Raw genomic sequence first — 23,802 nt, 5'->3', positions numbered from 1 at the left:
TTTAAGTCTGAAGTTGGTTTTATAAAAATAATGTATTTAAAAAAATACCGTGAAACACAAAGTAAATTTTAAGAGTGATTTAAAACACACACACACACACACACACACACACACACACACACAAACCCCCCAAACCTTTGAGAGGCGTAATTGTAAACTGAAATGAAATTAATTGACATTGGGACCTGACAGGAATGTTTTTAATTTTATTTATCTAGCTCTTGATAATTTGAACTTTCCTCTAGGACATGATAGTTTTCTAGGAATTATCAAAATATTGACTTCAGTAACTTTAAAGTAAATATAGAGTATAATCCAGGTAAAATAATGCCATTTTTAAATTTGGAGTGATTACTTTATGTTACTGTCAGTACATTTACACTGATTATAAAACCATAAATAGATTCAAGAAAGTTCTAAATTTAGACTCCTGTTTAAGGTATTTTTAATAAGTTCTTAACTTTTTTCAGAGATAGCTAGAAAGTAAAAAGTTAATCAAAATGCTAAATTCACTTATCTAGTTCTTGATTAGCAATTTTATGCAAGTACAGAGATACTTGGAGGAAATGCTTCATGAACTCCTCATCCAGGTCCTGTCTTAAATATTGGAGATTATTTCACTGAGATTATTTTACTTTACAGGGTAATTTTTTTGGCGGAACAAATTTTGTATTTTGCCAATGGACTATTAGATTTTTACTCTTCATGGGATTTTAGTAAAACAAAATACTGAGGAGTTATGTTGTGTGGCACAATTCAAGCTTCACAGTATAAAGGTAATAGATAGGTTGTGTATTCTGATAGGCGATAGCTGACAAAGGGTTCAATATATAGTTTAATGTGAAACTACAAACTATGAGCTGATATTGAAATGAGATCCCAGCTTCTCCTGTTGGTTATAAAGCATTTAACTTTAAAGATTCCTTATTCTTTTTCTTGTTCATAATTTATCATGGATTGGATTTTTTAAGCTCTTGAAATTAGCTATTATTATTATTATTATTATTATTATTATTAATACTATTGCTACTAGGCTAGAACCCAGGGCCTCTCCCATACTAGCAAGCATTCTACCACTGAACTATATTCCCAACCTTTTTAATTTTGTTTTTGAGATATGTCTATGTTATCTAAAGTGACCTTGAACGTGGGATCCTTCTGCCTTAGCCTCCCAAGTAGCTGGGATGACAGGTGTATGTCCCTATATCTGACTTTAAAAAATAATTTTATTCAAGTAATGTGTGTGGTTTTAAAAAATTGAATAATATGACATGGCCTATAAGAAACATTTTCTTGTTTGATCATTTCTTATGCCTGAATTAGCACCATCAGAATATTCTTTTAGTGCTCAGGTGTGTGGATGTATGTATGTTACCTTTTTTTTTTTTATTTATTTTTATTGTAAACAAATGGATTACATCTTCTCTGTACATGAAGTAGAGGCATACCATTTGTGTAATCACACATTTACATTGGGTAATAGTTTTTGATTCATTCTGTTATTTTTGTCCTTCCCCGCACCCCTCCCACCCCTCTTTTCCATCTATATAGTTTCTCCTTCCTCTATTCTTGCCCCTCTCCCACCCCCTATTATGTGTCATCATCCGCTTATCAGCGAGATCATTTGTCCTTTGGTATTTTGAGATTGGCTTATCTCACTTAGCATGATATTCTCCAGTTTCATCCATTTGCCGGCAAATGCCATAATTTTATTATTCTTTATGACTGAGTAATATTCCATTGTGTGCATGTGTATATACATATATATATACACACCACAGTTTCATTATCCATTCATCCATTGAAGGGCATCTAGGTTGGTTCCACAATCTGGCTATTGTGAATTGAGCAGCTATGAACATTGATGTGACTGCATCACTGTAGTGTGCTGATTTTAAGTCCTTTGGGTATAGGCCAAGTAGTGGGATAGCTGGGTCAAATGGGGGTTCCATTCCAAGCTTTCTGAGGAATCTCCATGCTGCTTTCCAGAGTGGCCACAATTTGCAACCCCACCAGCAATGTATGAATGTACCTTTTCCTCCATATCCTCGCCAACACCTATTGTTGCTTGTATTCTTGATAATCACCATTCTAATTGGGGTGAAATGGAATCTTAGAGTAGTTTTGATTTGCATTTCTTTTATTACTAAAGATGTTGAACACTTTTTCATATATCTGTTGATTGCTTGTAGATCTTCTTTGGTGAAGTGTCTGTTCATTTCCTTAGCCCATTTGTTGATTGGGTTATTTGTATTCTTGGGATAGAGTTTTTTGAGTTCTTTATAGATTCTGGAAATTCATGCTCTATCTGAAGTATGAGTGGCAAAGATTTTCTCCCACTCTGTAGGCTTTTTCTTTGCATTGCTGATAGTTTCCTTTGCTGAGAGAAAGCTTTTTAGTTTGAATCTATCCCAGTTATTGATTCTTGCTTTTATTTCTTGTGCTGTGGGAGTCCTGTTAAGGAAATCTGATCCTAAGCCGACGTGTTGAAGATTTGGACCTACTTTTTTTTCTATAAGATGCAGGATTTCTGGTTGGATTCCAAGGTCCTTGATCCATTTTGAGTTGAGTTTTGTGCAGGGTGAGAGATAGGAGTTTAGTTTCATTCTGCTGCATGTGGTTTTCCAGTTTTCCCAGCACCATTTGTTGAAGAGGCTATCTTTTCTCCATTGCATATTGTTGGAACCTTTGTCTAGTATGAGAAAATTGTATTTGAGTCTGTGTCCATGTCCTCTATTCTGTACCATTGATCTACCTGTCTATTTTGGTACCAATACCATGCCGTTTTTGTTACCATTGCTTTGTAGTATAGTTGAAGTTCTGGTATTGCGATACCCCCTGCTTCACTCTTCCTGCTAAGGATTGCTTTAGCCATTCTGGGTTTCTTATTCTTCCAGATGAATTTCATGATTGTTTGCTCTATTTCTGTGAGGTACATCATTGGGATTTTAATTGGAATTGCACTGAATCTGTATAACACTTTCGGTAGTATGGCCATTTTGACAATATTAATTCTACCTCTCCAAGAACATGGGAGATCTTTCCATTTTCTAAGGTTTTCTTTAATTTCTTTCTTTAGTGTTCTATAGTTCTCATTGTAGAGGTCTTTCACCTCTTTTGTTAGATTGATTCCCAAGTATTTTATGTTTTTGAGGCTATTGTGAATGTGATAGTTTTCCTAACTTCTCTTTCTGAGGATTCATCACTTATGTATAAAAATGCAGCATTGATCTTATATCCTGCTACTTTACTAAATTCACTTATGAGTTCTAAAGTTTTCTGGTGGAATTTCCCGGTTCCTCTAAATACATAATCATGTCATCAGCAAATAGGGATAGTTGGAGTTCTTCTTTTCCTGTTCATATCCTTGTAATTTCTTTGGTCTGCCTAATTTCTCTGGCTAGAGTTTCAAGGACAGTGTTGAATAGAAGTGGTGAAAGAGGGCATCCCTGCCTTGTTCCAGTTTTTAGGGGGAATGCTTTCAGTTTTTCACCATTTAGAATGATATTGACCAGGGACTTAGCATAGATGACTTTTACAATGTTAAGGAATGTTCCCACCATTTTTTCTAGTGTTTTGAGCATGAAGGAATGCTGTATTTTATCAAATGCTTTTTTCTGCATCTATCGAAATAATCATGTGATTCTTGACTTTAAGTCTGTTGATATGGTGAATGACATTTATTGATTTCCGGATGTTGAACCAACCTTGCATCCCTGGGATAAAACCCACTTGATCGTGGGGCACTATCTTTTTAATATATTTTTGTATGCGATTTGCTTTAGCATTGTTGAGAATTTTTGCATCAATGTTCATTAAGGATGTGGGTGTGAAATTTTCTATCCTCGATGTGTCTCTGGTTTAGGTATCAGGGTGATATTGGCTTCATAGAATGAGTTTGGGAGGGTTCCCTCCTCTTCTATTTCATGGAATAATTTGAGAAGTATTGGAATGAGCTCTTCTTAAAAGGTTTTGTAGAACTCAGCTGAGAACCCATCTGGTCCCGGACTTTTCTTTGTTGGCAGGCTTTTGATGACTTCTTCTATTTCATTACTGGAAATTGATCTATTTAAATTGTGTATGTCCTCCTGCTTCAGTTTAGATAATTCATATGTCTCTAGAAACCTGTTGATGTCTTCCAGATTTTCTATTTTGTTGGAGTATAGATTTTCAAAATAGCTTCTAATTATGTTTTATATTTCACTCATGTCTGTTGTGATATTTCCTTGTTCATTCCGAATTTTAGTAATTTGATTTTTCTCTCTCCTTCTCTTTGTTAGTGTGGCTAAGGGTTTATCAATTTTGTTTATTTTTCCAAATAACCAACTATTTATTTTGTTAATTTTTTCTATTGTTTTTTCTGGTTTTCATTTTACTGTTTCTTTCACACCTTACAATTAAAAATAGATCTCAAGGAAATTTTCTTTCCATTATGAGAATTCAACACATTTTAAAATGGAAACAACAAAATTCAGATGCTTCTTTCTAGAAATCCATCCTCATGCAATACAGTATTCCTTAAAGAGTTTTATATAAAAATCAGATTATTTACCTCTGGCAAAGCACATCATGAAAACCCCTGGGGAAAACTTTCCACAAATGTATCATTGATTATTTCTAAAATTTCTGATTGCCTTTCTTCGACCACATTATTGCTAAAGAGCAAAAGAATGATTACATCCCAGGTAGGATCCTTCCTCTGGAATATCTCTGGCATTCTGTAACATCTGTAATATTTTGAAGACTAAATAAGTGTCCATGCATCAAGCGGAAGGTAGTGAGTGACTAATAATAAGAGCCAGCTCCCTGGAACTATAAATATGGTTAGTGTTAGTATATTCATCAGTGTCATAAGATACTATCAGCCCTGAAAAAAATGGCTGCTGCTACACAACTCCAAAGAGTCACATATAGTGAACGGATGACATATAAACCTTTTTTTGGTAGCCTGGGAAATTTAAATGGAACAGTCACAAACAGGGTGAGCATATTTAAGTGACTGAACTGCTAGAAAAGGGGAAGGTAGATGGGACTAAACTGCCACACCTAGCAAGGACTAGACCTGTGTAGGCTTCTATATACAGCAAAAAGCAGAGAGAATTAGGCACTTCAAAGTTTTTTGATGAAAATCTATAGGGGAAGAGCTTAGGCCTACAAGTATTATTAATATCAATAATAATATACTGTTCATGAAGAACATGCAGTCAGACACATTACAGGGACAAAAGAGCCTAAGATTGTTCTGAAAATGAAATGACAGAAGACTGACCAGAGTATCATATCTGGATTATAAAATTCAATACTTCTACACTGCCATATTTATTTATCATTAGTGGTAAATATTTCATTGAAAAATTATTAAAAAGTTATTGTCAATGATATAAAGTCCTAGCTTATACAGATTATTACCTTACTGGTACCCATCTAGTAAGGAAAATATCACCATCCTTCTTAAATATCTTTTATCATCCAAATATCTTAAATCATTGCTCTTAAATTGTTATTCAAGGGTACTTTTGTTGACTTGCCCATGACTCTAATCAATAGTCTTTTAAAAATTATAATATCCTATGTACATAAAATAAAAATCTAATGCTGTAAAAAATCTCAAAACTGTAATGTTAGTAATGTTGACTATCTAAAGAACTTAGCCTCATGAAATAGATTTTTGAATATTTATTGCCCATATGGATTAAATAAAAACCTTAAATGCAATGTGGCAATGGTCCTAACACACCTATAAACAGAATACAACTGAAAATTTTACTGTACTCATGGTTGTGTAGAAGTTTTTAAGTCTTAAAGCCTCTTAACATAATCATGTATACCTGTGTACAAAACATACATAAATTTCATTTTATTTAAAACATATGAAAGAGGTAATTTCAAAATCACACTAAACATAATAAATATAGAACTTGCTTTGTTAAAAATCTACAGTATACATTCAAGTAAAGATTAAACTTCCAATGCCAACTATGTTTGGGACAAAAATTAAACATTTATAATAATCAATTTCCTAAAAGTGCTATTTTTAATACCTATAAAGAGGAAACTTATTCTAGTGCTTTTGTTTCCATCCAAACACCTATTCATTCCTTTATTCACAGAACCAGATGTTTCTGTTACTAAAAATACATATCCAAAGCTTTATATCCTTTTAAATAGATTTAGCATTTCAGCTCTTTGGGGAAAGACAGGGAAGTCCAAACAAACAACTCAGACCATCCTGAATTATTAGAGATGACTGACTTTATGTCATACCCTGTTTCAACTTAGATATGAAATCTGATGAACGTTAATGAAAAAAATCCCATCCACACATCTAAGGTAAGTCATCTTTTTCTACATGAGAATTTGTATAGGTCAGGAGCATCCACTGTAGCAACCTTCCTGTGACCTGGGTCTTGATGCCACACTCCACTTCTGATTCGTACCTTCTCTTCCAACCTGATTTGGTGTAGTTTCTTCAGGAGTTATATTCAGTACATTGATTGAACTATGTTCAGATACACAGGAACGTGTTGGGCAAAAGTTTGAAGTAGAAGGTGAAGCAGGAAGAGACTAGTTTAGACATGCAAACTGGAGACCCATTAAACATACTGTGAGGCTTCTTTTGCTGTGTTCCTTGAGTGCACTGTAAGATTGTCCGGGTCAGAACTTCCTGAGAAGGCACTGAAAAGTTTCACATTTTCTGAGTTCTGGTGGTCAAATGTAGTCATATTTTAAAACTGCTGCTTTAGCCAACTGGCTCTTTCTTCTTCAGAAGCCTTTCTCTCCAATCCTAGGCGAATAGCAGCCTCTGTAAAGCTTCGTCTTTCTTTCTCAAAATTCTTTTTTTGCTCTTTAAAAAGGGACCATTCTTCTTTGAGGCGTTCCTTTTCTTCCAACAAGTAACAGTCTCGTAATAGTGAAGTGGTATCATCATCACATGCAGTAGTGAGCTGCTGTAAAAGCTGCTGCTGTGTTTTAATCATTTCTTTATATTGCTGAATTTCTAACTCCAGTTTCTCAGTTTCTTGTTCATGGTCTTGTCGTGATATCACATCTTCATCAATAAAACCTTCTAAGTGTACCTTTGAAACTTGGTTATCAAGTTTTTCTACATGACTTTCCAAAATTCTCCACTGTTTTCGGATGCTGTTTGTAAGCTGCTCTCTCACATTTTCACAGGAAAGGTCCCACATACTCTCTGGTTAGTTCTCCAGCATCTTCTTCAACATCAGAGATAACTGTTCCTGTGCTATCATCTGCTCTTTCTCTAGGTCTCTTCTTTTGGGGAGAAAGAAGAGAAATCATTTCCTTTTTCATTTGCTGATGAACCTTCTTAAGTTCAGCATTTTCGATTAGGATTTGTTTCTGACGGTATTCATAGTCATTCAAAAGAATTTTATACATTTCATCTTCATTCCTGGCTTCTGTTTTACTAGTCCTCCAGTAGCCTCGTTTTCCATCAGCTCTCCCCACATAATTTAAAACGTCCATGGTTATTTTTTTATCCTCCTTGTTCATAACAAGTTGATGCAGACGTTCCTTTAGTTTATTATATTCACGCTCTTTTCTCTTCATATCATGTTTATACTGAGTATCTCGACTTGCAATGATATTTTGTAATTATTGTACCTCATCTTATTTTTCAGGAGCTGATGCAAATTCCTGTTGTTGCATTGCAATTGTCTGTCTCTCTCCTGAAGCCCAATCATTTCTCTCTTGGAGGTTTCCAGTTGTTCCCTTAAGTTTTGCAAAGCAGTTCTGTAGATGGTCCTTATCACTTCCCAGTTTCAGATTCTTTGTTTCCACATTTTCCTGAGCTAGAAGGTTCTTCCGCTGAAGTACAAGTAGCTCATTCATGCAATTTAAAACAGCAACTATATTTAATTTTCCCTTTGTCTCTTTACTTTTGGATTCTTCATATAATGAAGGAAAACCAAAAGTAATCAATTCCTGATCAAGTTATGAAATACTTTGTTCAATATTCTCTTTTGTGCAGAAGACACTGAAAAAGCTGTGCACATTCCGGCCGCCCCTCCTCTGCTGCGGGCTCTCGCCTTCCCCTCTATTGTTTCTTTTGTTTCAATTTCATTTATTTCAGCTCTGATTTTAACTATTTCCTGTCTTCTCCTACTTTCGGTGTTGCTCTGTTCTTCTTTTTTTAGGGCTTTGAGCCGTAGTGTTAGGTCGTTTATTTGTTGATTTTTTTCTTCTTTTATTGAGTGCACTCCATGAAATAAATTTTCCTCTAAGTACTGCTTTCATAGTGTCCCAGAGATTTTGATATGATGTATCTTTGTCTCGTTTACCTCTAAGAATTTTTAAATTTCCCTCCTGATGTCTTCTGTTATCCATTCATCATACAAAGCCAATTATTCAATCTCCCGGTGTTGGAGTAATTTCTGTTTTTTATTCTGTCATTTATTTCTAATTTCAATCCATTATGATCTGATAGAATACAAGGTAGTATCTCTGTCTTCTTGTATTTGCTAACGTTAGTTTTGTGGCATAGAATATGGTCTATTTTAGAGAAGGATCCATGTGCTGCTGAGAAGAAAGTGTATTCGCTCTTTGTTGGATGGTATATTCTATATATGTCCGTTAAGTCTAAATTATTGATTGTGTTATTGAGATCTGTGGTTTCTTTGTTCAGTTTTTGTTTGGAAGATCTGTGCAGTGGTGAGAGAGGTGCTTTAAAATCACTTAGTATTATTGTGTTGTGGTCTATTTGATTTCTGGAATTGAGAAGGATTTGTTTGATGTACATGGATGAGCCACTGTTTGGGGCATAGATATTTATGATTGTTATGTCTTGCTGATTTATGCTTCTCTTAAGCAGTATGAAATATCCTTCTTTATCCCTTCTAACTTTGGCTTGAAGTTCACATTATCTGATATGAGGATGGATACTCTGGCTTTTTTGCTGAGTCCATGTGCATGGTATATTTTTTCCCATCCTTTCACCTTTAGTCTGTGGGTATCTCTTTCTATGAGATGAATCTCTTGCAGGCAGCATATTGTTGGATCTTTCTTTTTAATCCAGTCTACCAGTCTGTGTCTTTTGATTGATGAATTCAGGCCATTAACATTCAGGGTTATTATTGAGATATGATTTGTATTCCCGGTCCTTTGGCTCATTTTGTTTTTTGACATGACTTGGTTTCTCCTTTATTTGGCTATTCCTTTAGGGTAGTTCCTCCCTTTGCTGATTTACATTGTTGTATTTCATCTCTTCCTCATGGAATATTTTGCTGAGAATGTTCTGTAGTGCTAGCTTTCTTTTTGTAAATTCTTTTAACTTTTGTTTATCATGGAAGGATTTTCTTTCGTCGTCAAATCTGATGGTAAGTTTTGTGGGGTATAAGATTCTTGGTTGGCATCTGTTTTCTTTCAGAGCTTGAAAAATGTTATTCCAGGCCCTTCTAACTTTTAGAGTCTGGGTTGAAAAATTTGCTGATATCCGTATTGGTTTCCCCCTTAATGTAATTTGATTCTTTTCTCTCACAGCCTTTAAAATTCTTTCTTTATTTTGTATGTTAGGTATTTTCATTATAAAGTGCTTTGGTGTGGGTCTATTATAATTTTGTATATTTGGAGTCCTATAAGCCTCTTGTACTTGATTTTCCATTTCATTCTTCAGATGTGGGAAATTTTCTGATATTATTTCATTGAATAGATTGTTCATTCCTTTGGTTTGTTTCTCTAAGCCTTCCTCAATCCAATAATTCTTATTTGGCCTTTTCATGATATCCCATAGTTCTTGGAGATTCTGTTCATGATTTCTTACCATCTTCTCTGTTTGGTCAACTTTGTTTTCAAGATTAAATATTTTGTCTTCAATATCTGAGGTTCTGTCTTCCAGGTGTTCTATCCTATTGGTTATGCTTTCCATGGGGTTTTTAATTTGGTTTATTGTTTCCTTCATTTCAAGGATTTCTGTGTGTGTTTTTTTTTTTCAGTATCTCTAACTCTTTATTGAAATGATCTTTTGCTTCCTGCATTTGCTCTTTTAACTGTTGATTGGTGAGATCATTCAAAGTCTGCATTTGTACTTTCATCTCATCGTTTGCTTCTCTGATCATTTTATTTTTTTTATTTTTTATTTTTTTATTTATTTATTTTTTTTTTTACGTTTACAAAGGGTAATGATGTTTATTATATTTTTCCCCTCCCCCCCACCCCTCCCACCCCTCCCACCCCTCCCACCCCTCCTTTCCCTCTACACAGTCCTTCTTTCCTTCATTCTTACTGCTCTCCTTAGCCTAACTCTAAACCTAACCCTAAACCTAATGCTAGCCTGTCCCACCCCCCCATTATATGTCCTCATCCGCTTATCAGCGAGATCATTCGTCCTTTAGTTTTTTGAGATTGGCTTATCTCACTCAGCATGATATTCTCCAATTTCGACCATTTGCCTACAAATGCCATAATTTTATCATTCTTCATTGCAGAGTAATATTCCATTGTATAAATATGCCACAGTTTCTTTATCCATTCATCAACTGAAGGGCATCTAGGTTGGTTCCACAATCTGGCTATGGTGAATTGAGCAGCAATGAACATTGATGTGGCTGTATCTCTGTAGTATGCTGATTTTAAGTCCTTTGGGTATAGGCCAAGGAGTGGGATAGCTGGGTCAAATGGTGTTTCCATTCCAAGCTTTCTGAGGAATCTCCACACTGCTTTCCAGAGTGGTTGCACTAATTTGCAACCCCACCAGCAATGTATGAGTGTTCCTTTTTCACCACATCCTCGCCAACACCTATTGTTGCTTGTATTCTTGATAATCGCCATTCTAATTGGGGTGAGATGAAATCTTAGGGTAGTTTTGATTTGCATTTCCCTTATTACTAGGGATGTTGAACATTTTTTCATATATCTGGTGATTACTTGTACATCTTCTTCTGTGAAGTGTCTGTTCATTTCCTTAGCCCATTTGTTGATTGGATTATTTGTTTTCTTCGTGTAGAGTTTTTTGAGTTCTTTATAGATTCTGGAAATTAGCGCTCTATCTGAGGTATGGTTGGCAAAGATATTCTCCCACTCTGTAGGCTCTCTCTTCACATTTCTGATAGTTTCCTTTGCTGAGAGAAAGCTTTTTAGTTTGAATCTCTCCCAGTTGTTGATTCTTGCTTTTATTTCTTGTGCTATGGGAGTCCTGTTAAGGAAATTTGATCCTGAGCCAACAAGTTGAAGATTTGGACCTACTTTTTCTTCTATAAGATGCAGGGTCTCTGGTCTGATTCCGAGGTCCTTGATCCATTTTGAGTTGAGTTTTGTGTAGGGTGAGAGATAGGGGTTTAGTTTCATTCTATTGCATATAGTTTTCCAGTTTTCCCAGCACCATTTGTTGAAGAGGCTATCTTTTCTCCATTGCATATTGTTGGAACCTTTGTCTAGTATGAGAAAATTGTATTTATTTGGGTTTGTGTCCATGTCCTCTATTCTGTACCATTGATCTACCTGTCTATTTTGGTACCAATACCATGCCGTTTTTGTTACTATTGCTTTGTAGTAGAGTTGAAGATCTGGTATTGCAATACCCCCTGCTTCGCTCTTGCTACTGAGGATTGCTTTAGCTATTCTAGGTTTTTTATTCTTCCAGATGAATTTCATAATTGCTTGCTCTATTTCTGCAAGGTACATCATTGGGATTTTAATTGGAATTGCATTGAATCTGTATAGAACTTTAGGTAGTATAGCCATTTTGACGATATTAATTCTGCCTATCCAGGAACATGGGAGATCTTTCCATCTTCTAAGGTTTTCTTGAATTTCTTTCTTTAGTGTTCTGTAGTTCTCATTGTAGAGGTCTTTCACCTCTTTTGTGAGATTGATTCCCAAGTATTTTATTTTTTTCGATGCTATTGTGAATGGGGTAGTTTTCCTAATTTCTCTTTCTGAAGATTCATCACTTATGTATAAAAATGCATTGGATTTATGAGCATTGATCTTGTAACCTGCTACTTTACTGAATTCACTTATGAGTTCTAAAAGTTTTCTGGTGGAATTTCCAGGTTCCTCTAAATATATAATCATGTCATCAGCGAACAGGGATAGTTTGAGTTCTTCTTTTCCTATTCGTATCCCTTTAATTTCTTTGGTTTGTCTGATTGCTCTGGCTAGAGTCTCAAGGACGATGTTGAATAGAAGCGGTGAAAGAGGGCATCCCTGCCTTGTTCCAGTTTTTAGGGGGAACGCTTTCAGTTTTTCACCATTTAGAATGATATTAGCCATGGGCTTAGCGTAGATGGCCTTTATAATGTTTAGGAATGTTCCCACTACCCCAATTTTTTCTAGTGTTTTGAGCATGAAGGGATGCTGTATTTTATCAAATGCTTTTTCTGCATCTATTGAAATAATCATGTGATTCTTAACTTTAAGTCTGTTGATATGGTGAATGACATTTATTGATTTCCGAATGTTGAACCAACCTTGCATCCCTGGGATAAAACCCACTTGATCGTGGTGCACTATCTTTTTAATATATATTTGTATGCGATTTGCTAAAATTTTGTTGAGAATTTTTGCATCGATGTTCATTAAGGATATTGGTCTGAAATTTTCTTTCCTTGATGTGTCTCTCTCTGGTTTAGGTATCAGGGTGATATTGGCTTCATAGAACGAGTTTGGTAGGGTTCCCTCCTCTTCTATTTCATGGAATAGTTTGAGGAGTATTGGAATGAGCTCTTCTTTAAAGGTTTTGTAGAACTCGGCTGAGAACCCATCTGGTCCTGGACTTTTCTTTGTTGGTAGGCTTTTGATGACCTCTTCTATTTCATTGCTTGAAATTGGTTTATTTAAGTTGTGTATGTCCTCCTCGTTCAGTTTAGGTAATTCATATGTCTCTAGAAATTTGTTGATGTCTTCAAGGTTTTCTGTTTTGTTGGAGTATAGATTTTCGAAATAGCTTCTAATTATGTTTTGTATTTCACTCGTGTCTGTTGTGATGTTTCCTTGTTCATTCCGAATTTTAGTAATTTGAGTTTTCTCCCTCTTTCTCTTTGTTAGTGTGGCTAAGGGTTTATCAATTTTATTTATTTTTTCAAAGAACCAACTATTTATTTTATTAATTTTTCCGATTGTTTCTTTTGTTTCGATTTCGTTGATTTCGGCTCTGATTTTAACTATTTCCTGTCTTCTACTACTTTTGGTATTGGTCTGCTCTTCTTTTTCTAGTGCTTTGAGCTGTAGTGTTAACTCGTTTATTTGTTGATTTCTACTTCTTTTTTTGAATGCACCCCATGAAATAAATCTTCCTCTAAGTACTGCTTTCATAGTGTCCCAGAGATTTTGATATGATGTGTCTTTGTTCTCGTTTACTTCTAAGAATTTTTTTATTTCCCTCCTGATGTCTTCTGTTATCCATTCATCATATAATAGTGTATTATTTAGTCTCCAGGTATTGGAGAAGTTTCTGTTTTTTATTCTGTCATTTATTTCTAATTTCAATCCATTATGATCTGATAGAGTACAAGGTAGTATCTCTATCTTCTTATATTTACTAACAGTAGCTTTGTGGCATAAAATATGGTCTATTTTAGAAAAGGATCCATGTGCTGCTGAGAAGAAAGTGTATTCATTCTTTGTTGGATGGTATATTCTATATATGTCCGTTAAGTCTAAATTGCAGATTGTGTTGTTGAGATCTATAGTTTCTTTATTCAATTTTTGTTTGGACGATCTATCCAGTGGTGAGAGAGGTGTGTTAAAATCGCCTAGTATTATTGTGTTGTGGTCTATTTGATTTCTGGAATTGAGAAGGATTTGTTTGACGTACGTGGATGAGCCAATGTTCGGAGCATAGATATTTATGATTGTTATGTCTTGCTGATTTATGCTTCCCTTAAGCAGCATGTAATGTCCTTCTTTATCCCTTCTGACTAGTTTTGGTTTGAAGTCCACATTATCTGAGATGAGGATGGATACTCCAGCTTTTTTGCTGTGTCCGTGTGCATGGTATGTTTGTCCCCATCCTTTCACCTTTAGTCTATGGGTGTCTCTTTCTATGAGATGAGTCTCTTGCAGGCAGCATATTGTTGGATTTTTCTTTTTAATCCAATCTGCCAGTCTGTGTCTTGATTGATGAATTCAGGCCATTAACATTCAGGGTTATTATTGTGATATGATTTGTATTCCCAGTCAATTGACTCATATTTGTTTTTGACATGATTTGGTTTCTCCTTTATTTGGCTATTCCTTTAGGCTAGCGCCTCCTGTTGCTGATTTGCATCGTTGTTTTTCATCTCTTCCTCATGGAATATTTTGCTGAGAATGTTCTGTAATGCTGGCTTTCTTTTTGTATATTCCTTTAGCTTTTGTTTATCATGGAAGGATCTTATTTCATCGTCAAATTTGAAGGTAAGTTTTGCTGGGTATAAGATTCTTGGTTGGCATCCATTTTCTTTCAGGGCTTGGTATATGTTGTTCCAGGCCCTTCTAGCTTTTAGGGTCTGGATTGAAAAATCTGCTGATATTCTTATTGGTTTCCCTCTGAATGTAATTTGATTCTTTTCTCTCGCGGCCTTTAAAATTCTGTCTTTATTTTGTATGTTAGGTATTTTCATAATAATGTGCCTTGGTGTGGGTCTGTTGTAATTTTGTATGTTTGGAGTTCTATAAGCCTCTTGTACTTGGTTTTCCATTTCGTTCTTCAGATTTGGGAAATTTTCTGTTATTATTTCATTGAATAGATTGTTCATTCCTTTGGTTTGTTTCTCTAAGCCTTCCTCAATCCCAATAATTCTCAAATTTGGCCTTTTCATGATATCCCATAGTTCTTGGAGATTCTGTTCATGATTTCTTACCATCTTCTCTGTTTGTTCAACTTTGTTTTCAAGGTTAAATATTTTGTCTTCAATGTCTGAGGTTCTGTCTTCCAGGTGTTCTATCCTATTGGTTATGCTTTCTATGGAGTTTTTAACTTGGTTTATTGTTTCCTTCATTTCAAGGATTTCAGTTTGGTTTTTTTTCAGTATCTCTAACTCTTTATTGAAATGATCTCTTGCTTCCCGTATTTGGTCTTTTAACTGTTGATTGGTGCGATCATTTAATGCCTGCATTTGCTCTTTCATCTCCTCCTTCAATGCCTGCATTTGCTCTTTCATCTCCTCATTAGCTTCCCTGATCGTTTTAATTACGTACATTCTGAACTCCCTTTCTGACATTTCTTCTGCTGTGCTGTCATTGGGTTTTATTGATGTAGTATCTAGGTTTGTTTGGGACATTTTCTTCCCTTGTTTTCTCATAATGGTCAGTTGTCAGTGGGACCCTGAGATATTGCAGTTTTCCACTATTGGTTTATAGTGTCCCAGTAGATTTCCAGTGTATCACCTCCCAGCCTTCAGTAGCCTGATGTCTTGGAGGAATCTGATAAAGCAGCTCAATCGAAGAATACTGCCCCTAGCCCCCTACTGGTTCCACGTTTTGGAACTGGCTCTGTGCGGAAATGCTCTCACTGTGGGCCTGCACCGTGCAGCTGGCCGTGTGGGAAGAGCCCACTGCCGGAGTGTGGAAGACTACCTTGGGAAGACTCAAGCTGCCCTGCCCGGCTCTGCTAAGCCACCTCTATCTGGGCCTGCCACCCGGGCTGAGCTTTACCCAGTGGGCAGACTCACCCGTGGCTCCACTTCAGTCCGAGTCTCTCAATGCCTCCCCTTCTTAACTCCTGGGTTCTGGAGCGACTGGGGGTGCAGTCTCCCTCTAGGCCGCCATCTTGGATCTCCCCGTGAAGAGAGCCCGCAGCCGGAGTGGGCAGAGCCGCCCGAAGAGGTCTCCGGCTGCCCTGCCCTTATCCCTGAGGCTGATTGCAGATCGAGGCTCTCCGCTGGTTCTTTGCAGGAGTACACTGCACTGCAGCGGCTCCGGGACTTGGAGCCTGCTCTGTTCAGACAGGCTCTCACTAGCGGGCCAGTTCCGTTCCGAGAACCTGGAGAAGCTGGCTGTGTGGGCGGGGCCCACCGCCGGAGTGCGCAGGACTGCCTGTGGATGACTCTAGCTGCCCTGCCCGGCTCCGATAAGCCACCTCTATCTGGGCCTGCCACCCGGGCCGAGCTTTACCCAGTGGGCAGACTCACCCGTGGCTCCACTTCAGTCCGAGTCTCTCAATGCCTCCCCTTCTTAACTCCTGGGTTGTGGAGTGACTGGAGGTGCAGTCTCCCTCTAGGCCGCCATCTTGGATTGCCTCTGATCATTTTAATTATGTACATTCTGAACTCGCTTTCTGACATTTCTTCTGCCATGCTGTCATTGGATTTTATTGATGTAGCATCTAGGTTTGTTTGGGACATTTTCTTCCCTTGTTTTCTCATATTTGTCAGGTATCTACCCCTCTAATAGCAAAACTCTATTGACTTACAGTGTCCCTGTAGATTTCCAGTAACTTGCCTCCTAGCCTTCAGTAGCCTGAATTCTTGGAGGAACTTGATAATGCAGTGATCCACAAAGAAGCTGCCCCTCTAGGGGTGGTGGCCTTCAGGTGGTATATATTTCCTGCTGGTGGGAAGAGGTGCCTCCACTTGTTTGATGGATGGTCAATCCAAAGGGGGAATAGACTGTGGACTGGGGCATGGCTGGTCTGGGCCTGTTTCTCTGGTTCTACCACCCTGGTGGGAAAGCCTTGCCTGGTGGGGAAGACTCACTGGGGTGGGGGTGGGGTGGACAGACATCTCGCTGGGCAGCTCTCTGAGAAGTCGAGAGGTTCCTTTCAGTCCAGGACTACCACCTGGGCTGGGCAGCCCTCCTCTGCGACGTTCCCAGGGGTCTGGACCTATCTCCTGGGCCAGAGAGCCTTGCCCTGTGATTGAGACTCTTGCTGACCAGCCCCCCTTGGTGACATTCCCTATGGCCCGGAAGTACCACCTCGTCTGGGGGGCCTGGTCCTGGGAGGGACTCTCTCTCTGAGCGGTCCTACTCTGCAATGCTCCCGGTTGACTGGGTTCACGGCTCCAGCTGGGAAATCTCACTGGGCAACTCTAGTCCATGAAGTTCCCTGCATTCTGGGACTACTGACCCGTCCAGGGAGCCTTACCCAGTGAGAGACTCACCCAGTGGCTCTGAGTTGGTCCCGAGTCTCCTAATACCTCCTCTTCTTGAATCCTGAGTCCTGTCAAAGGACCTCCAGTCTCCTGTAGGTTTCTCAGGAAGGGAGCTGCCCTTCCGATGATGATGATGGCCAGGCCCTCAGGAATAATTCAAAATGCCTGCACCAGCCTCCAAAGAAGCTGGGGGGCCCCAGGAGGGTGCACTGAGTCAGCACAGAGGCAAGAGCAGTGTCCCTCAGCTGTAGGGGGGCAGGCAGGCAGCCTCAGTGATGGCATCCTACCTCGGCTTGGAGGACAGGCAGGCTGGCTAGCTCCACTCGATGGCGTCTGACCTCTGCATGGGAGTCAGCGGGCCGGCTAGCTCAGCAATGGCGTCCGACCTCAGTTTGGGGGTCAGGCAGGCTGGCTAGTTCAGCAATCTATGTTACCTTTTTGTATTTCTAATTAATCTACATGTGTTACTGTTTACTAAAGTATCGAATGTAAACATTGTGTATTGACTACATTTTATAGCAAGGGAGAATTCTTCATTGTCTTCTGTAATTTTAAATTTCCATTTATTATTATTCTCTTCAACCTAAATAATTTCTTGTATTTCTCACAGTATAGATCTTCTGCATATGAATTTTTCAGTTTTGTTCATCTGAGTCTTGATTTCATCTTCAGTTTTGAAGAATAGTTTCGCTCTATATAGAATTTTTTAAAAAATATTTTGGTTGTTGATGAACCTTTATTTTATTCTTTTATTTATATGCGGTGCTGAGAATCGAACCCAGTGCCACATACATACTAGGAATTACTCTACCACTGAGCCACAATCCCAGCCCCTAGAATTGTTTTTCTTTCAACAATTTAAAGACGTTTTATTGTCTTCTGGATGCCATTGTTTGTAGTCAGGTAAGTTATAGTCATTGTTCCTCTGTATATAGTATTTTTTTTTTTTTAATTTTGTCTGCTTTTAAGATTTTTTTCTTTCTGTTTTGATTTCAGAAGTTTGGCTTTGATGTGTATAGGTGTGGTTTTCTTATTGTTTATTTTGCTTGGGAGTTTGATATGTTTTCTGGATCTATTTTTTGTTTAAATTTTTAAAAATGTTTTAAAATTTTAAGAAATTTATTTCATTAAACTAAATTTTAACTTTAAAAAATTTCAGAAATTTGTTCTGTTCCATTACTTTTTCCTCTTATTCTGGGATTTTAATTACAAGTGTTCCAAGACTGTTTGATATTGTTTCATATGACTCTGAAATGGTTTACTTTTTTTCACATTTTCTTCTTTGTTCTTCCAGTTGAATAGTTTTCTTTTGATCTCTCTTAAGGTTTCTTGACTCAACCTATATAGTATATTTTTTGACCCTGGAACTCTTATTTGATTCTTTCATATAGGTCTCTTTCTAAGATTTTGTTTATTCAACATGTCTCTTTTGCTTTTAATATTTTGACTGTATATAATATATGCTTTATAATTATTATGTGATCATTTCTTTTTCTGGGTTATCTTCTGTTGCTTCTGAGCATTGGTTATTTTTTTGTTCCAGTTCTGTCCAGTAGTTTAAAAGAAATTATGTTCAGGATGTTATCAATCAAATACTATAAAACTCTGCCTTATATTACATTCCCCTGAAGTGTATTAATCTTTGCTATATTAAATGTTTTATTGGTTTCAAATCCCAAATTGTCTCTCCTAATGTGGACAGGAAGTAAAATCTCCATTTAATTTTTATATTCTAGTTGCTACATTTTTGATAAGCTCATGGTGGTCATTTTCATACATGCATAGTTTATTGGTCACTCAGGGATTTGGTAACCAGTGTGTGGTATTTACATGCATTTCTAGGGTTCTCAACCCTCTGTGGTTTCCACACCCTTCTGGAATTTACCACTACAAGTGAAGTTATGATTTTTCCATTATGAGTTACATGGGATTGGGGAATGCAGTAAGGCAAAAGCCTGCAAATTCACTCACTCACACTTTGAAATTTCAGTCTTTTGTGGGTAGTCTTTCCTCATTTTTGGCTCTATCATTGTCCTGTAGTGCCTTTAGATTGCTAATTTTTAAAATAGTTTTCCAGAGAGTTAATCCAGTCAAGGCATTCATCAATGAAGACTGAAACTACAATTCCATGAAGTTCATTTCAGCTGTAGGTCAATGTCTTCAAGATTTTTAGTGAAAGTTATCCTTTCCCACTCATCACTCCACACCCCACTAACCTCATATTTCCTATCACTTCCCATTAGCCTTAGTTGTGTTACGTGCCATTCCTAAACCTATCACCTACAATGGGAGTGTTATTGTTGACTAGACTCAACTAGGTTTGGGAGCCGCATGGTTTCTTTTCAAACACCTGATTGCTCAGTCCTTGCAGAAAATCCGTTTGCAAGGAAAAAAATCCTGTACAATGGGATTCACTGTTGAAGACAATCAACAGTGTCTATCATTTTCTATATGATAACAATAAAATTTTGAAGAAATTGCAATTTAGAAAGAATATTTAAATTTTGGCAATTTAGAGACACACATCTATTTAATATTGATATTAAATTAAAAGGACTAAAATGAAAAGAGTTCTGAGAAGATTCTTCCATCTATCTAAGAAGAATATCTGCTGTTCACTCCAGAGTTTGAAATGTTCTCTTTTACTTTGTTCACAATGCAATACCATTTAATACATTAAAATGGGTATGGGGTGGGAAAGGATTAATGCATCATAGGTTGGAAGCTCTTGATTTTTAAGTGAAACAGCAGTTCTTTCCTCTTTTCAATTAATCAGAAAATACTTTATGCTATGTCAGCTAAGTTGCTAGTTCATTCCAATTTATACATTTTGTTCTGAAAACCTTTATGTTAAAAAAAAAACAAATAACTGATATTCACTTTTATGAAATGATTAGAAGAACTCTGTAGAAAACATTAGATGATGTTATGGTGTGATCCCCTGAAAGCTCATGTGTGAGACAATGCAGGAATGTTCAGAGCTGAAATAATTAGATTATTAGAGCTATAACCTCATCAGTAGATTAATTTACTTGATGGATTAATAATTTGAAAGGAATACTGGCAAGTAGGGTATGACTGGTAAAAGCAGATTAATAGGGAGGTGGCCTTGGGGTTTATATTTTGTCTCTGGTGCCTCACTCACTCTCCCACTACCTGGCTGCTGTGAGCTGAACAAACCCTCCTCTGCCATACCCTTCTGCCATGATGTTCTGCCTCACCTTGGGCCCAGGGCAGTGAGATTGACTTACTGTGTACTGAAACTCTGAAACTGTGAGCCAAAATAAACTTTGTCCTCTAAATTGATATTGTTATTTTGGTCACAGCAATGAAAAACTGACTAACACAGATGAAAATAAATTTTCTTGGACTGAAGTTCAAGACAGCAACTTTTCTTAGATAAGTCATTCCATGTGTTTTCTTATATAACACAGAGAAAATTATTCCTGGTATTGAAGAAATGCATTCTGGAAAATTAGCCTATCTGGCTGTGAAAATCCAGGTAATTGTCTAGCATGGAGGTTATAGGAAGTACAGTGTATCCGATGTTGAGGCTGACTAGTTATCCATATAACATACTGACCATTTTCTAGTTTGAGCAGTTCTAGCCATATTATTGGAATTAGGAATTTATGGCCAGTCATTGACCTTTTTCTTTCCTTTTTAACATTTATCTTTGCTATTGGCTGCTGCCTTCCTCCAGGCACTAGAAACCTTGACAAGTTCCCTATTAGAAGTAGTTGCTTCCAGAGCCAGCTGTTATTCCTAGACACTTATTTAAGGGCCAGTAGTGTTGAATGTACACAAACACATAAATATGTATTTAAATTTTTGTGTGTATGTTTGTATATGTGTATAGAAGAGTCCACCTTTAAAATAGTGTATTTATTAAAATGATTTAGTTTCTGTTTTTATATGTTGAACTTACTTACAATGAAAAATACCTTTGGTGAGTCTATATTGGCATGTTATCTCTCATTCTTTGTTTCCTAAACATCCTTTTCTCCAAGTTGACTCCTTTTTTAGCATTCTTTATAATTTAAAAAATTGTGTTTGTACTGTATACCTTTAGTGAAATATCAGTCTTTATGTAATTTTGTATTTCCTTAATTTCCTTTAGAAGTTCTTTACTATAAATTGCAGCTCTCAGAAACAGTAGTTTTTATTCATATTTCCCCCAACATTTTATTATAAAAAATTTCAAATTGAATGTGACATAGCACCCATGACAGAGTAGGGTATTCTGAGAGCTTGAACTCTACAGAGATAACTAAAAATGGAGTAAAAACAGTCAGAATGAACTTTTTAAATTCAGAAAATAGTCAAAGGTTTGTAGCCATCATCCAAACATTTAATTAAAAAAAAAAAAAATGAGTGAAACTTGGTTGGAGAGCTTTATAGTATTGTAACTTACCCTTACCTTTGTTTGGTGGCAGTGTTGAAGGTAGCAGCTCACTTCCATAGCGTGGGTTCCTGAGGCGGGAGTGAACTGAACTGACTTTGTTTTCAAAGACTTGTGATTATCTGTATGGACCTCTCTGGGGAATCCCTAATGTATAAAGAGTGTATCTCTATTTTGTCTAAATTGGAATGCAGGGCAAATGATCAACTAATATCACCTAAGATAACAGATATTAATTGGGGTAAACAATATACATAAACTAAAACCTGGAATGAAACGCTGACTGAAATGCTTTGTGGAAATAAGGATTTTTGACAAATTCCCACATATATTTTGGAATCTTGAAAGCCCAGTGCATGTTTAGTGTTAGATCATGCTCAGAAAAGTCCTGATAAATACCTAAGTTTTCACTTCTGACTGACTTTCAAGCTCCATAAGGAAGTAATGGCTAAGGCAGAGTTATAAGTGGGCCAACTAAGTGTTATACAGACGGCACAAATTCAATGATTAGGAGATTTTTTTCCTCTAATAAATTAAGAAAACCTCTGTCAGATTACTAGTTGATTGTGAATTTAACACAACAGAAAATGTTTCAGTGACCAAAAGTGACAGAGAATATACAATTCTCAAAAATAGCACAGAAATATCTCAGAGCAAGAGAAAAAACACTAAGACCCACAAGCAACAACAAGAAACCCTAGGGAGGGCGTAGAATTTGATTTACAGAATTGCTATATTATACTATTAAGGATGTTCAGTTTTTAGAAAGAAATTTTGGAGGCATGCAAAGAAACAGGAAAGTTTGGTCTACTAAAGGAAAAAAAAATAATAAAATAACGGAATCTGTACCTGAGGAAACCTAGACATTGAATTTTTTAGTCAAAGATTTTAAATCAACTGTTCTAAATATGCTAACAACTGAATGAAGTCAGGAGAATGATGCCTGTCTATATAAAGAATACCAGTAAATAGAAAGAAATTAGAGGATCCAAATAGAAATTCTGAAACTGGAAAGTTCAGACACTAAAACTATTCAGCAGATTTGAAGAGGCAGAAAATGAATCAGTGAACTTGATCATAGGTCAGCTGAGATAATCTAGTCTGAGGAGTAGAAAGTGAAAAAGAATGAAGCAAAATGAATAGAGCCTAAAGAGACCTGTGGACACTATCAACACATAATGGATATTCCAGAAGGAAAGGAGAGAGAAAGGAGCAGAGAGGACATCCGAAGAAATAATGATGGGAAACTTCCCAAATTTGATGACAGACATTAATCTATACATTCAAGAAGCTCATCAAGTTTTCTGAGTTCCATACTGAGATATATTACCAAACTGTTGATAGTGAAGGACAAAGAATCTTGATAACAACAAGGGAAAAGTTTGTTATTATTTACAAGATTTCTTCAATAAGATTAATAGCTGGTCTCTCATCAGAAGGCAGTGGAAGGAGCATAACTGAAGTAGTAGAAAGAAAATGGTCAGCCAAGGAGTCCATATCTGGCAAAATTATCATCCCAAAATGGAGAAACTAATGCATTCCTGTATTGAAACATGAGTCCATCTGGATTTTTTTTTAATGCATTTAAAACTAAGATGTGGACATCAATACAAATTACCCTTAAACACTTGAGTAGGCATATCATTAACTAAAGTTCAATATTTTGTTGATGATTCCTTTCCTTTTGTTGGTGTGAAGTTTTCACAATGAAATGTGCAAATTTTAGAGCATTAATAATTATATTAGTCTTCCATACTAATCCTGTTCTCACTGCTTGCCCTCAGAGACAAATATTGTTTTTTTTTTTCCCCACTATATTGTTGAATTCAAAAAGTGAGGAATCTAAGACGTTACCCGAGTTTCATATACATATATGGCTTATATATAGTGTACGTGTGTGTATACAAAAGTAGAAATCATGTCTGGATCAGAGGCAAGACTTTTTATCTACTTATAGTTCATCCTGACTTCTCTGCACTCCATTTCCCCATGAAGGTGATGTTTTGAGGGTCAGTGTCTCCTGCATGTGTTGGGTAGAAGACTAATACAGGAGGGGAGCCCTTCCTGAATTCTTATGTATCTCAGAACTTGTATAGGACTACTTTAGCAGAGAGTTGGGGGGCGGGGGCAAGAGAAGAGAGAAGGAAAGAGGTATCATGGAAAGAGAAGGGAATTTTTTTTTTTATTTAATTACTCTTTGGAATTTAAATGAATGGGGGAAACTTGTAAATCTCCTTGGATATCTGTCTGTAGCATCTAGGACTCATTTGTTAATCTAGGTTGCCCGCTACTCTTTGGTTAAGTTCTGACTGCAAAAACATAAATGTAATCAGGAACATGGTTTAGCTTATTACAGAACTTTATATAATTAGA

General features: G+C 36.7%; 1 protein-coding gene and 1 pseudogene across 2 annotated transcripts in view; one reads left to right on the top strand and one right to left on the bottom strand.

Annotated features, from left to right (window-relative positions):
- Positions 1 to 23,802, top strand: part of Ap3b1 (adaptor related protein complex 3 subunit beta 1) — a 246,636-nt gene that overhangs the window by 76,133 nt on the left and 146,701 nt on the right. The gene's annotated exons all lie outside the window — the stretch shown is intronic.
- Positions 6,326 to 22,926, bottom strand: LOC124986892 (afadin- and alpha-actinin-binding protein-like; annotated as a pseudogene).

Source organism: Sciurus carolinensis, chromosome 6 (genome assembly GCF_902686445.1).
Source record: "Sciurus carolinensis chromosome 6, mSciCar1.2, whole genome shotgun sequence".
Lineage (NCBI taxonomy): Eukaryota > Metazoa > Chordata > Mammalia > Rodentia > Sciuridae > Sciurus > Sciurus carolinensis.
The sequence above is the reverse complement of the archived record's forward strand: the minus strand, read 5'-3'. Positions and strand labels throughout refer to the sequence as shown.